At 37.0% G+C, this 16,004-nt stretch overlaps 1 protein-coding gene and 1 pseudogene across 2 annotated transcripts in view; both read right to left on the minus strand.

Moving 5' to 3' along the window:
- PRKG1 (protein kinase cGMP-dependent 1) overlaps nucleotides 1-16,004 on the minus strand; it is a 1,321,998-nt gene that overhangs the window by 983,201 nt on the left and 322,793 nt on the right. The window lies entirely within an intron of this gene.
- LOC129045117 (ras suppressor protein 1-like) lies at nucleotides 7,498-8,310 on the minus strand (annotated as a pseudogene).

The raw sequence follows: 16,004 nt of genomic DNA on the forward strand, positions 1-16,004 counted from the left end.
TTGAGAAAATATTGGCCAAAGGATACAAAATTTCAGTAATGTAGGAGGAATAAGGTCAAGAAATCTATTGTATAACATTGTGACTATGGTTAATAATATTCCTGTGTTTTTGAAAAATGCTAATAGAATGGATGTAAAGTGTTCTCGCCACAAAAATGGTAACTACCTGTGGTAATGCATATGGTAATTAGCTAGACTTCGTCATTCCACAATGTATATATACTTCAAACTATCATTTTTTGCATGGTAAATACAGTCATGTGCCACATAATAATATTTCGGTCAATGATGAGTCATATATATGATGGTGATCTCAATTAGATTGTAACACTGTCTTTCTACTGTGTCTATGTTTAGACATATTTATATACTCAGATACTTATCATTGTGTTAAAATGGCCTAAAATATTCAGTAGAGTAACACACTGTACAGGTTTGTAGCCTCAAAGCAATAGGCTGTATTTCATACCTTAGGTGTGTAGTAGGCTATAGCATCCAGGCTTTTGTAAATACACTCTATGATGTTTGCACAATGAAATTACCTTAACAATGCATTTCTTTGAACATATCTCTGCCCTTAAGTGACACATGTCTGTACATGCAATTTTATCTGTTAATTCTTGAATTTTTAAAAAACTATTTTTAAAAAAGAAAAGAGAAACACATTTTTTGCTATCTTGTTTTAGTTTACTTTTTTTTTTTTTTTTTGAGATTGAGTCTCACTCTGTAGCCCATACTGGAGTACAGTGGTGCGATCTTGGCTCACTGCAACCTCTGCCTCCCGAGTTCAAGCAATCCTCCTGTCTCAGGCTCCCGAGTAGCTGGGGATTACAGGCGCACACCACCAGGACTGGGTAATTTTTTTGTATTTTCAGTAGAGACAGGGTTTCTTCATGTTGGCCAGGCTGCTCATGAACTCCTGACCTCAAATGATCCACCCACCTCGGCCTCCCAAAGTGCTGGGATTACAGGTGTGAGCCACCACGCCCAGCCTTATTTTACTTTTCTTTAACCTGACAGTTAACCACTGATGTTACTTTTTGGGAGCTAGGTTATATTTTTTTTAGGTTCTTGATTAAATGGTAAATATTCCACAAGACACATATGCAGTATACATGCTGACTTGATTAATTTTTTGTAACACCTCAGGGTAGAGATACTATTTTCATGATCAACACAATAAATAAGAGACAAATACCTTTGTCTGCAAGAAAACAAAGTTTCCCAAGCATAATATGATTACACAGGTTTTACTATTTCTTAGCTTCTATGCACTAATTCTAACCTAATGAAAAAAGTCAAGCTTTTAATTCTATGTCGAAGAAGATATTTAAGTTACTGTATTCAGCACTTAAATAATCTATGTCCCAAAGGGAAAGCACTGGGAAAGCTATTCTCTTAACTCACAAGACAGTCAGTGAGCTGAGGCTTGTATTTATGATAATGAAATCGTTATGTTGAAAGTAACTTTTGTTTTTACTCTAGCCAATCTCTTCTTGCCCATACATCAAGAAAGAAAATTAGCTATTTTTTAAAGGCAAAGCTAGCAAACTTAAAATGCATCTTGCATATTCTCTGGAGTAACTATTGGGTGTTTTATCCATTAATTTGATAATTTGCAGGATATTAATGAAAAAAAAATTTACTATAGAACTGATGTCATTATGTCCCAGAAACTTATGTACTCCCATCATCATAATTTTCAGAAATATGTGTCTGGAGAAATTTTAATAGCCATAGGAATGCCAGACCTTATATCCAGACCCATGTTGATAAACCTATAACTCCGTTATCTCAAAAGTGCTGTCACTTGAAAAATTTGCAAGTTGACTTGAAAACTGAAATAAGGTCAGTAGTTGCATTTAAACTTCTTCCAGTCTTCCTAACTAATTTAAAGTATGAATAGTAAAATAAATTGAGAACTTGCAAACTATTACATTTCAGATAGGAATCTAAGTTCTTTAATAGAAACACATAATCATAAGCCTATTCAACTGCTTCAGGTCTAGTGTTATTAGGCAGTCCTAGGGACATAGGTTAATGCTACAAATACCTAGTGCAAAAGTGGGAAACGCCTGACATGTGACACAAGATGAGACAGACGAGCAGCTTTCTGAGGTTGCTGGGCACCTCATCAAAGTCAGTACTCAGAAAACAGTATTCTCTCCCTCTCTTTTCTAAAACCAAAAAGGAGACCCCTTTCTCCTTGGCTCAGGCAGGTGCATGTATCCCAGCAGGTTTCAGCACAGATGGGATGGTTTTCTAACTGCAGTAGAACGATTGGAGCTGCGACTGGGTCCCTGAGGAGGTTGCTGTCAGGCCAAAGCTGGAGAACCAGGCCTTGTTGGCTCAGAGGGGTTTGCGTCTCCCAGCAAGTCCCTGCACAGCCAGGAAAGAAACTATAAAACTACTAGAAGAAAATATTGGAGAAACACTACAGGACATTGGCCTGGGTCAAGATTTTTTTGGGTAAGACCTCCACTCCAAAGCACAAGCAACAAAAGCAAATATAGGAAAATGGAATTACAATAAGCTAAAAAGCTTCTGCATAGCAAATGAAACAATTAACAAAGCGAAGAGAAAACCTACAGTACCAGAGAATATATTTGCAAACTATCCATCTGACAAGGGATACACTGAAAAACTTGAAAAGCCAGGCACGGTGGCTCACGCCTGTAATCCCAACACTTTGGGAGAACGAGGCAGGCGTATCACTTGAGGTCAGGAGTTCGAGACCCGCCTGGCTAACATGGTGAAACTGCATCTCTACTAAAAATACGAAGATTGCTTGAACCCAGGAGGCGGAGGATGCAGTGAGCTCAGATCACGCCATTGCACTCCAGCCTGGGTGACAGAGCGAGACTCCATCTCAAAACGAAACAAAACAAACTCAAACAATTCAATCACTTCAAAAAAAATGATTATCATCAAATTTAAAACTGGGTAAAAGACCTGAATAGATATTTCTGGAAAAAAGATCTACAAATGGCAAACAGGTGTATTTCAAAAAATGCTCAAAATCACTAATTATTAGGGAAATGCAAATTAAAACCACAAACAGATATCATCTCACCCCAGTTCGAATGGCTATAAAAAGAGAAAGAATAACAAGTACTGGAGAGGATGTAAAGAAAGGGGTTCTCTTTTACGCTGTTGGTGGAAGTGTAAATTAGTACAGTTATTACAGAAAACATTATGGCGATTCCTCGAAAGCCTAAAAAGAGAACTACTACATGATCTAGCTATCTCACTGCTGAAAGGAAATCAGTACATGAACTCGATATCTGCACTCCCATGTTTAATGCAGCATTATTCACAATAGTCAAGATATGGAAGCAACATAAGTGTCTAACAGTGGATACACGGATAAAGAAAATGTTAGATATATACACAATGGAATCTTTTTTTCTTTGAAACGGAGTCTCGCTCAGTCACCCAGGCGATCTCGTCTCACTGCAAGCTCCACCTCCCAGGTTCACGCCATTGTCCTGCCTCAGCCTCCCAAGTAGCTGGGACCACAGGCACCCACCACCACGCCCTGCTAATTTTTTTTTTTTTTTTTTTTTTTTTTTTAGTAGAGACGGGGTTTCACCGTGTTAGACAGGATGGTCTTGGTCTCCTGACCTCATAATCTGCTCGCCTCAGCCTCCCAAAGTACTGGGATTACAGGCATGAGCCACCGCGCCCGGCCCACAATGGAATCTTAATGGGCCATAACAAAGGATACAATCTTGTCATTTGCAGCAATGTAGATGGAACTGGAGGTCACTGTGTTAAATGAAATAAGCACAGCACAGAAAGACAAACATCACATGTTTCCTCTCATACGTGGGAGCTAAAAAGGTAGATCTCATGTTGGTTGAAAGTAGAATGGTGGTTACTAGAGGCCTGGAAGGAAAGGAAGGATGGGGAATGAAGAACAGTTGATTAACGGGTACAAAAATAAAGAGAGAGAAGCTATCAGTTCTAGTGTTCAATAGTATTTTATAGTTATACAGTTAATAATAATTTGTTGTATATTTCAGAATAGCTAGAAGAATTGTAATATTCCCAACACAAAGAAAAAATAAATGTTTGAGGAGATGGATATCCCAATTACTCTGATGTGATCATTCCACATTGTAGACATGTATCAAAATATCACATCCATCCCAAAGATATGTACAACTATGGCATATAAATTATTTTATTTTATTTTTAGAGACAGGGACTTGCTTTGTCACCCAGACTAGAGTTCAGCGATGTGCTTATAACTCACTATAGCCTCAAACTCCTGGGCTCAAGCAATCTTCTGCCTCAGCCTCCTGAGTAGCTGGGACTACAGGCACCTGCCACCATGCCCGGCTAATTAAAACAATTTTCTTTGTAAAGACAAGGTCTCTAGACCCATCTTAACTTCAAGTGACCCTCCTGCCTTGGCCTCCCAAAGTGCTGGGATTACAGGTGGAAGCCACTGTGTCCAGCCTGACATATCAATTTAGAAAAAAGAAAAAGAGCATCCTTTTCCAGGTATTGTGAACTTCTTGTAGAATGCAGAAATATATAAGATTTTAATTCTTATTATTATAACAACCAACCTAATATTCATGAAGGTCTTACCATGTGTATGACACTGTGCTAACTGCATTAATCTACTGCAGTTATTACTTCCATTTTGCAGATGGGAAAAATGAGGTTTAGGGGAGTTAAATAACTTGTTCTTCATTACTCAGCTGGAAATTATTAGAGTCTGAATATAGGTCATCTAATTCTGGAGCTTACACTTTTAACCAATATTGAACTATTTAATAACTAAATAAGTCTAGTGCTATTTGAAGCAAAAACAACTTCTTTCCTTGATTTTTGTAATCTAGGCTAATTTTTCCACGATGAAGAGATAAAAAGGTAATTATTTCATATAATTTTTGAGGAAACAAATTACTGTGCTATGCATAAATATATCATACCATAGCAATATTTTATTTGGTAATAGTATGCTCACAAAAACTTTTTGAGGTTTGAGTTCCACCTCTGTCAGTTAGTGTCTTCGTGAAAATAGAAGTGGTTTATTTTTCCTTGTTTTGTTGTTAAATCACTGAGCATCTATTTTTCCATAGTAAATGAATCTAACAAATGAATATAATGACAATATAAATGTCTACTATTTAGTTTCCATAGGGATTAAATGAGATATTGTATATAAAGTACTTAGGTCAGTGCCCAGCATATTGTAACTGCTCAATAAATGCTTTCAAATAATTTAAAAATTGAACATTAAAATAACAGTAATAACATTCTGTTGTTAGGAAGATTATAAAGAAAAGTCAACCTTAGTGTGCATGAGCTTTTGGGGAGTAGAAAGAAAGGTATCCTTTAAGAAAATTACATTTAATGTGGTTGACAGTGCAAGCTAGTAGTACTGTATCTAATTTGATTGACCTTAGTTTTTAAAGAACTCATCTAAATAAGGGTCTTTCTGTAAAATCTCAGGAGATCCAATTTTTAAAATACTACATTCTATTAAATCAGATGATGGATATCTAAGACAGCACTCTTCTCGGCACATAAGCCTCAGAAAATGCTAGAACGTATGCTAGTAAAAGTGTAGTTATTGATTCTATTGCTTTACTATTATCTCGTTCTGTCTGCATCTGTATTTTCTCTGCTTCTCCGAGGCACTAAAATGAGAGCCTCACAATTGCCCAGGGAAGCAAGTCCTTGGACCTGGAAAGGCTGCAGAATCAATTTCAGGGTCAGACAGTTTTGTTTGATTTTTACAATCTAGAGACCGGTCTCATGGCAAACTGCAGAAAGAAATACATTCCAGATTTACACAAGGGTTAGAGAAAGACTGACTGATTGCATTTGCTCAAGTTGACTCTCAGGATGAGAGATGCGCTTTTTTATATTTTTTTAAACATTGATGCCAAACCTTCTTTTAGTAACGTAGAAAAGCACAGCTGTCACTGGCCTCAGGACTGACAAGCAAAATGCAGAGATTCCCTTTTTCCAGCTGAGATCATCCCCAGATAAGAATTACTCAACTGGGAATGGGAAGGTGGAAATTGCACAATCCTGAACTGTCGAATATGGTGGCTTCACATAGCAACTGAGAACCTGAAATGAGGTTAATCTAATTGAGACGTGCTATAAATGCAAAATATACACTGGATGACAAAGACTTTGTGTGAAAAACAGAATTTAATGTGATGCAAGATTTCCTAAGACTTACCATCTGTGGTTTACTAGCATTTATTTTATTTTTTAATTTTTAATTTTTGAGGGTACATAATAAGTGTATATACGTATGGGTCACATGAGATATTTTGATCCAGTCATGCAATGCATAATAATCACATCAGGGTAAGTAGGGTGTCCATCACCTCAAGCATTTATCTTTTGTGTTTCAAGCAATCCAAATATACTCTTTTAGTCATTTTAAAATGAACAATTACATTAATTTTTACTATTGTCACCCTGTTGTGCTAGCAAATACTAGGTCTTATTTATTCTTTCTAACTATTTTTTGTACCCATTAACCATCCCCGCATTACTACCCTTCCCAGCCTCTGGTAACCATTCTTCTACTCTCTATCTCCATGAGTTCAACTGCTTTTAATTTTTAGTTCTCACAGGTAAATGAGAACATGCGATGTTTGTCTTTCTGTGCCTGGCTTACTTCACTTAACATAGGCTAGCATTTATACTGCATATTTTTAACTATAATATAATTAGGTTCTGCAGAGTCTAAAATGGGAAGTCATTTCACCTACTTTACAGATAAGAATAAGTATGGTTAATAGTTATTGTATGCTTCTTATGTGCCATGTACTGTGCAAAGCATGTTTCATTCATAATTTCATTTAATCTTGCTCTATTAAAAAGTTACATGCTTAATTCCATTGTATAGATGAGCTAACTGAGTCTTGGAGGATTTAAGTAACGTGCTTAAGATTACACAGCTGAAGCCTAGTTATGTAAAGAGGTCAGTTTGGCTTCAAAGATCACACTAATACTAACTTACTTCTATGGTATCCCATTGAATCATTTGTGGAAAAGCACTGAATTGCACCATATACACACAAAAAAAATGAAACAAAATGTTTTTTTTTTAAATTCCTCTAAATCTCTGTGTGGTACAAGGATATCTTCTTGCAGATAAATAGTTCTTCTGAAGTATCTGACCTTATCTGCTTCCTAGAAAATGCAGTCAAGTTGCAAATAAGTTGCAGTGTTTTCTTCTGTTACTGAATAAAACAATTTGGGTCAAATTGTACCTGAAGGTACTTAGAATCCAATTATACTTGATTCCTTGTTAAATCACTTATGCTAGTAACTGAACTTGTTAAAAGAGTAATTCCCAAGTATTTAAGGATAGAATGTTGAGTTATAAAATACATTTTGCCTTTTATTGTATGTCTTTTTCACATGCACATTGCATTTATTTGAGGGACAGAGCAAGAAAGGACAGAAGTGTTGGTGAGAGAAGAGGCCAGAAGCCCAGCCAATGCCCACCCCTTATTTGTTACCGGCTGTCAGGTGTTTCCAGCTCATCTTTTCTGATTTGTGATTATTATTTTTTGGTGGTTCTGGATTTGCCTGCATGTGCTGCCATAGAGGTACTCACATGTCTCAGAACAGACACATTCAAACACACAGGACACATCAAGCTGGAACTGGCCAGCAATTGGGGTAACCCAGGGGTTGTTCTCCACTTTGTATACCTTCTTCTGACCAGTTAAATATAAGTTTCCTAGTTCTGGGAGCAGAAGGGTCAGGCAGTTGCCCTGAATGTTGAGTTTCTTAAGCTGGGTAAGCTCCCCAGTTTCCCTAGGCTGCAAGATCAGGTTGTTATCCCTAAAGCTGGGTATCTGCAACTTTGTGAGCTTCCTAATATCTGGTTGCAGGATTTCAAAATCATTGTCACTTACATATGAGTGCACGGAAAGTGGTAAGGTACATGAAGTTTCCAGGAAGAGAATTTTCACTCAAATTGTACATCAAGTCCAGAAGGTCAAGAGCTGGGTAGAAGGCAAAATCCTTCAGGCAAAGTATTTAGCCCATTCATGCCCACATTCACGTGTTAGAGTTTCTGAAGGCTGCTGATCTGTGTGGGCAGCTCCTCAATCTGGCTATTAAGGAAGTTGAGCACTTCCAAATTCTTCAGTTCTGCTGTGTTTGGTGGCACCACTGTGAGCTTGTTATGGCTGAGGACCAGTCGTATGGTATGGGATAAGGAAAATGTGCCATTGACATACAGCATGTTGTAGATGACCTAGTCACCCTGTCCACTTCCTGGCGCTCCACAAACTTTTTCAGAGTCTTGGACATGGTCGCGAAGAGCAGCACCTAACAGCGTGGGCATGGAATGACAGACTGCAGCAGGATGCACTTTTATTGTACTTCTCAAGCTATTTACATGTATTTGCTAGAAGAGCAACCTTTCTTTTTGAACTTGGCCAAATGTATAAAGCCATGGTTATTTGAATACTTATTTTATGACAGTGTAGTGATAAGGGAGACAGTCAACACATTTTGGTAGAAAGATGCCTGGGAGATAAATCCCAGACTGAAACTTGAACTGTATCCTCATCTGTATGGTACTTCTAAAAGACAGATATTGTCTAATAACTGAGAGTAAAGAATCTCCTTGCTGTTCACCAGTTTTATGTGCCTAAAGTAGTGACAATAAATTGACAGTAGTCCACAGAGCAGAAAGGAAGGGAAAACAGCAAACAAAGGCCACTAAAAACCCAGCAATAGCACAAAGCAGGCCAAAAATTGTTAACTAGGTCAAAGAATTAAGTTCTTGGTTCCTTTCTCCTAGGGATCTATAAAATAGTTCAAATATGTTGTTTCACTTATCTGTACACTCTTTCCCTGGAGGAATAGAGCTTGGTAGAGATTCCCATTCAGCAAGAGATAAAATGGAAGCAGAAAAGAGAGCACTGACTTGGCCCAAGTCCGTTAACTAGTTTGTAATAGCTGCTCAAAGCACTCAAAATCTCCTTCAAGGGAGTAAGTGGAGAACCCAGTGAATGCTGAGCTATCCAGGAAGCTTTCAAAGAAGAGAATTCAGAATTCACAGGAATGTGTAAGAAACCAATTTGAGACTGTATATTTTAACAAAATTGTCACAAATTTTCATGGTATATGCTTATAAAAAGAAATGGCAAGGATAATGCTATAGTTAGCCAGCAGTTATGCATGAAGTGTTATTACAGAAATTATTTAACTGTCATGGGAAATATCCCGACTTAAGACAAAATGAAAGCAAATCAACAATGTAGGACTTCTGTCAACAAAATGAAGGGAAGAAATTTAAGCTCAGATTCTAAGCAATTTATCAAGATAGCCTCCAATTTAAAATGTCAAACTGAGCACAGAGAAGAACTTTCACCAAATACTCAAGAATTTCAGCTTATTTAAACATAATATACTCTAGCTTTCCTCCTCTGTTAAAGATTTTTATGAAAAAAAATCTCTTGATAAAAGTAATCTTTAAATCCCCCTGATCTGGTGTCATGATTCCTTGTCCTTAGAATTTCCCTCTGCCTTCCCTACTCTGCATTCAGATGCCTGACAGTGTTAACGCCTCACCCGACTCCACCCCTTTATGCGATCCTCTTCAGTATTTCCACAGCATTGAAAGTCTTTACCATATACTAATCTTATACTTATTTATTCTTACATAATCTTAAAAACCTATCTATATTGAAAAATGTGTCATATAATGATACTAGTCAATACCATTTGTGTCCTTGTCAACAATTTGACACCATGCTAAATGTTTTACATGTACCATTTTATTTAATCTTCATGATAACCCATTGAAGTAGGCACATTTATCATCCTCATTTTACATCCCTAGAAAAGTAAAAGCTTACCAAATCTTTATGACTTTCATCTTTAGAAAGTGAGACTGGAAGAGGACCTTGACTGCCAGGCTAAGAAACATAAATTTCCATATTTTCACACATCAAGCAGATATCTACTGAATGCCTACCATGCCACAGTCTCTGAACAAAAGGCTGAGGACACATAAGTAAGTAGAGTGTAATTTCGGTCTCCAAAGAGTTCCCAGTCTAGTGGATAATTTGGCCAGGGAAACATACAATTGCAATTATTGGATCAAATAAGCTACAATATAAAGTGTGTAGGAGGTACCACAGCACAGAGGATGAAAGGATTAACTCAGAGAAGGCTTTACAGAAGATGTTTGGGCTGGCTTGTGGAATCGTTAGGAAGGAAGAAAAAGAATGGCAGGTACAAATGCCCATTACAGGAGAGACTGTGGTTAGAGAGGCTAAATCAGCTATGCTAGAGGAACAGATGGGTCAGGTTTTGGAGACCCTGGCATAACCTAGCTAAATAATCCAGACTTTATTCTATAGGAAATAGAAGGCATTGATGGATTGTTAAGTAACAGGGAACTGCTGTTGAGAGCATGGTGACAGGAGTTGCAATGTTCAGAATAAACCCCAGGTTATCCTTGACTTTCTCTATGAGTTTCCCATTATTCATCTTCCTTGTCCTTGAAGTCTGGCCTGTCCTGGCCTCCCTACTACTCTGGGCTCTTTACACTTATTTTTTATGTTAGTTGCTTCTTTCCCTTTCAACTACTTTGAGATGTCACCAGTTTATTCTGTTTAGGATTCATCATGTGTATTTAATGTCATTTACACATAAGGAGAGCCAAGGGTGTTTGTGTGCGTGTTGGGAAGAATATAATGAACTAAGATGAATAAGACATAGCTCCTGTTATTTCAATAAAATTGGGGGTTACTAATTTTAATCTTAAAATCAAATATTTGTGACTACTTTATATTTTTCTCACTTGAATACTAAATTAGTTTTGCCCACATGTGACTCTTGATTGACTTGTAAAATATCTGTAGTGGGTAGGTTGTAAGAGGGGAAAACACTCATAAAAATTAAACACATGTAAATCATGTATATAAAAAATTCAGCAATAGTTGGGTGTATAGTTGGTGCTTGGAAAAAGCGTAAATTGAATCTGAATCTGAAGTGCAGTTGGCTAGCAGAATTTCATTCCCTGTGATACCTGCAGGAAGGTGTGAAGGGGAAAAAATAAAAGACCTTTCATACCCATTAAATTACATCTTGTAGGCAGATACCTACCAACTTACCTGACCATGGAGATCACCAGCTACTTGCAACTGGCCTGCAGATTGTGTGTGGTAAGATTTCTTGGCTATCTAAAAATGTCAAGAGTTCATTTTATGCACCCAGCTCAAAAAAAGTTTAACTATCCACTCATTTTTGTACAATATCTCAAGCCTCATTCAGAATAAAAAAGCCATGTCATGAGTTGGTGACCGCTGCTTGAAGTTTTCTGTAATAGTCCTTGAAAAGAAACTTTGAAACGTATTAATATTTGAAACTAGAGTGTCCTAAATTTTAAAGCATCAGTAATAATACCATTATCACAATTCATTTTTGTCCAACTCTGTCTTTTTTTTTTTTTTTTTTTTTTTTTTGAGACAGAGTCTTGCTCTTGTCACCCAGGCTGGAATGCAATGGCATGATCTCAGCTCACTGCAACCTCCGCCTCCCGGGTTCAAGCAACTCTCCTTCCTCAGCCTCCTGAGTAGCTGGGATTACGGGTGCCTGCCATCACGCCTGGCTAATTTTTGTATTTTTAGTTGAGATGGTGTTTTACCATGTTGGCCAGGCTGGTCTCGAACTCCTGACCTAGTGATCCGCCTGCCTCTGCCTCCCAAAGTGCTGGGATTACAGGCGTGAGCCACTGTGCCCGGCCCCAACTTTGTCTTAAGAACAAAATATTCCTTACATGATTTAAGAACTCTTCATTCTATAAAGTAATAAAGCCACAAATTTGCCAGGTTTAATAATATAAACACAGTCTTCAGTTGATTTATCATCATTATTTCTTTACTTTTTTCGTTCAACAATCAAAGTAGTATCTCATATATTAGCTCTGAGAGTCTCCATACAAACTTTACCCAAGGGGACATTTGAATAAAATTCTTAAAGAGAATCTCTCTTAGATTTTCTTGTGCCCATTCAAAATGAGATAAACTCAAAAGTTTGTTGAAAACAGAATGGTTATTTCTACTCCATCCTTCTGTTAGTCAGACTGTAATGGCTCTGGGAATGTTACTGGTTAGTGTTTCCATTGATCCTGTTGTGACTAACCTCATCTATCCCTGACCTGGAGGGTAGACCCAATTATAGGAGATTTTGAAAGAACAAATATCAAATTAAATGTGATATAAACGGGCTACAAAACTCTGAAGATACAGATTAATGCAGACAAATGAGTTATCCAAACAGGACCTACTCATCTCTACACATAATTTTATCACTTCTCCCTCTTGACTGAAATGCTCACTATATAATTGTGGAGCTTTCTCTCAAATCCCCGTGCATAACTATTCTGATATTTAATTCTTTCTAATATCACATATTCATGCAAAACCTCTAGGACAGTAGAAATGTCATTGAAATTGACCCACAACTGAATTATCTTTTCCATTTATTGGCTATGTGGTCTCAGGAAAGTTACTTAGATAATCCATGCTGTATTTTCCCACAGGATTGCTTATAAGGATTAAACCAGATAGTCAGTGCCTCGGCCAAATTCAAAATATACTAAGAACTCAATAAATGGCCCCTCTTACCAATAAAATTCCAGATTAGTATTCAAGATGTCCTACCTTCCCATAAAAATACTGTGATCACATATTCTCTTTCTTAAAGTTTCTTTATTATTTATAACTTTTACACTAAACTTGTTCAAAGCTGGATTTATTTTATTAGAACAACAAATGTCACCTGTTATATTTGCTTATTTGCACCCGTATATTCAGCATAACCAATCACCTCTCACATGAGCAATTACAAAACTCATTACACTTCTAAAGTCAAGGGCATTAAATTTTTCAATGCATTACAATTGTGACTTGCTGGAAGATCAGTGATGACTATTTCTTTTTTTTGTCTCATGCTATGAAATCTCAAGAAATCAATCAGTTTTTTTGATTACAAAAAGTTCCTTTATTTGGACACAATATTGAAATAACTTGTCAGAATGTTAAGAGCTCAATACTCATTGCTCCTAATTGCTTTGAATAGTAGTACACAGAATCTCATTACAAACTTTGTTCTCTACTGTAATGTAGTTTGAAAATCATATCCCAGCCAAGTTAATATTTGCTTGTTCAACTTTTATAGTAATTACAGTTGTTTTGGAAAAATGGCATGAGTAGAAACCAACTCAAGAGCATAGATGTGAGACCAATGGAGACATACAGTTAGAACTGCAGAACTTGATGAGGGCCTGCTAGCTGTCTCATGTTGTAAATTTAAATGGCCATTTCCAACACAGTGTAATAATGCATATGAAAATTTCCCAGAGTCCACAAATTCAGTCCTCATAAGAAAAGCCAATGGGCAGCTCAGAAATAGAATCTCATTTTTCATTTCTATCACTTGTTTTTCTTGGATGAATGCTTACTTCCTGTATGATGAATGTTCATAATTCTTTTTAGTTGTCAGTAGTTATCCAAGTTTCCTAAGCAATATACTTAGAAGATGGAAACCAAGGGAAGAGAGTTGAATATTGTAACTGAAACAGCTTGCAAAAGAGTTGATCTGATGTGTATTTCATCATCCACATAATTGTTACTGTACTGCTTGGTAATTAGCTGTGAATGATAAGTGGTTCATGTAAATGAGCATATTGCAACTATTACTAATATAGAAATCTTTTGTAAGACCTTAGAATTTACAAACTGTGTTCACATGCATTATCCCATTTAATTAATTTCACCTTTATCTTTTTTTTTTCCTGCTAACTCCAGCATTTCAGGGATCAGCTAGAGGAAAAACAGACAGCATGTGATCATATTACAGAGGGACTCTGAGATTCTCAGCATCTCTGAGGGATGTTTGTAGTTTAATAAATATTGAGGGAGATGTAAAACCTATGCCACCTGGTAGGCCCTAGCTCTACCATGACGTTGCTCTGTGACCTTGCACAACATTCTTAAGTACATAAATATGTACATACATGTACACAAATATATCTGTGTATTAAAGTTTCTGAATCAAAGTTTTCTTCGTAAAAAGGTGAGGACCAGCCTGCCTCATGTCAAGAAAGATTAGACCTCATTATACTTCTTGTTTGTGTCCTTTACCAGTTGCTGCACAGACTGAATACAGTAGGCAGCTCTTATCCAGGAGTTCCACACCCACGGATTCATCCAAATGCAAATCAAAACTATTCAGAAAAATGTTTTCATGAAATTCCAAAAAGCAAAACTTGAATTTGCCGTGTGCCAAGTACTACATTGAATCCATGAGCATGAAGTGGTATGTAGGCCTTTTATTTGGTATTATAAGTAACCTAGAGATGATTTAAGGTATACAGGAGGATGTGTCCGGGTTATATGAAAATATTATGCTATTTTATTTAGAGAATTGAGCATCTGCAAATTTTGGTACCCGCTCTGGGTCCTGGAACCAATCCCCCATGGATACCAAGGGACAACTGTATATATAACAGGGCTACATACTACAAAAGTCAGAATTAAGAAGCATTTGGTTTATTTCTTTTCCATCTCAGTCTTTAACCTATAGGGAAGAGAACACCTCTTTCTCATGCTGGAAGGTCCAAAGAAGTTACTCTGATTGTTCCTGGTTCATGCCTTTGAGAAATGCGGACAGATAATGAGGTCTAATCTTTCTTGACATAGAGCAGGCTGGACTTTACCCTTTGCAGTAAAATTCATCCATAAAAACAAAGTGAAATAAGATAGAATAGACTCTGAATAGGAGGGGAGAGAGGGAAAAGGAAGGGTAGAACTGTGTCTTACTCTTTACTCATCTAGGAAGGGGAATAGATGTATTGAAGCCAGAATCCAGTAAGCTCGCCTTTCTCTTATAGGGCCAATCTGACACAGATTTTCAGGTTATGGCTCCTCTTCCCAAACATTCTTGCCCTAGACTCCACAAATTAAAATTTAATCCAGAATATCAGTTATGAAGAAGAATGTTCTATATGACTCAAAAACAATCCCACATACATATACCCTACACAAACACACACACACACACACTGCAACTTAATGGGAATTGTGTTTGTCTCTAAATATCTTTCTTTATTAATGTGGAATAATGATATCAGCCCATGTCACAAGATTATGACAAAACTAAACTGAGCTAATGAAACATTACAATTACCAACTGCTAAAGGAATGCTGTTAGATAATATTGCCCATAAATTAAACATCACCATATGGCCTCCAGATTAGCCCCATAGAGAAAAACTTGGCAATATGTCCTACCAAAGAATAAGCTTTTACAGTGAGAATAAAATTGTGTACCCCACTATTTGGGGACTGGAAATAGTATATTTGTGAAGGTTCACTCATCAGCTATGAGTCTATAAATAAGTTTAGGTATATGTTTATATAAACGCTGAAATACACACACACACATATATATCCATCTGAACATTCCCTATGTTTGTTTACATATCTCTCTATGTCATTGTAATTTTAATATGGTCCTTCAGACATGTGCAGAACCAGTTGTTTCTATCATCCTTTCTCACCTATCCCTACCTCATTTGGCATGAAATGTTATACCTCATCTTAATCAGAGTGCACATTAATCAGATTTACAGTCTTCATATAATGATCATTCCCACCCATTAGGACTTCTGGGTCACCCTGACAGTGAGTTGGCTGACTCTCACTCTGGGGCTATTTGTCATAGCGCAGTTTTCCTTAGAAGATGCAGTTCTGCCATAACTATTAACTCCAACACTATTGTAAAATAATGTTGAGTGAGAGTTTTGTAGTTTTCATTTTCCAGCTATTTTTCTGTTCCATCATAGATGCCAGTGAATGACCATATTCTAGGAAAGATAAGGGAATACCTAGAGCTAGGTCCTGAGCACAGGAGAATGGGTCCACTCAGGTTGTTGCAAAGAGACCTAGAAGATATCAGGAAGGGCTGGGAGCAGTGGCTCACAC

The sequence above is a fragment of the Pongo pygmaeus genome, chromosome 8 (assembly GCF_028885625.2).
Source record: "Pongo pygmaeus isolate AG05252 chromosome 8, NHGRI_mPonPyg2-v2.0_pri, whole genome shotgun sequence".
Classification (NCBI taxonomy): domain Eukaryota; kingdom Metazoa; phylum Chordata; class Mammalia; order Primates; family Hominidae; genus Pongo; species Pongo pygmaeus.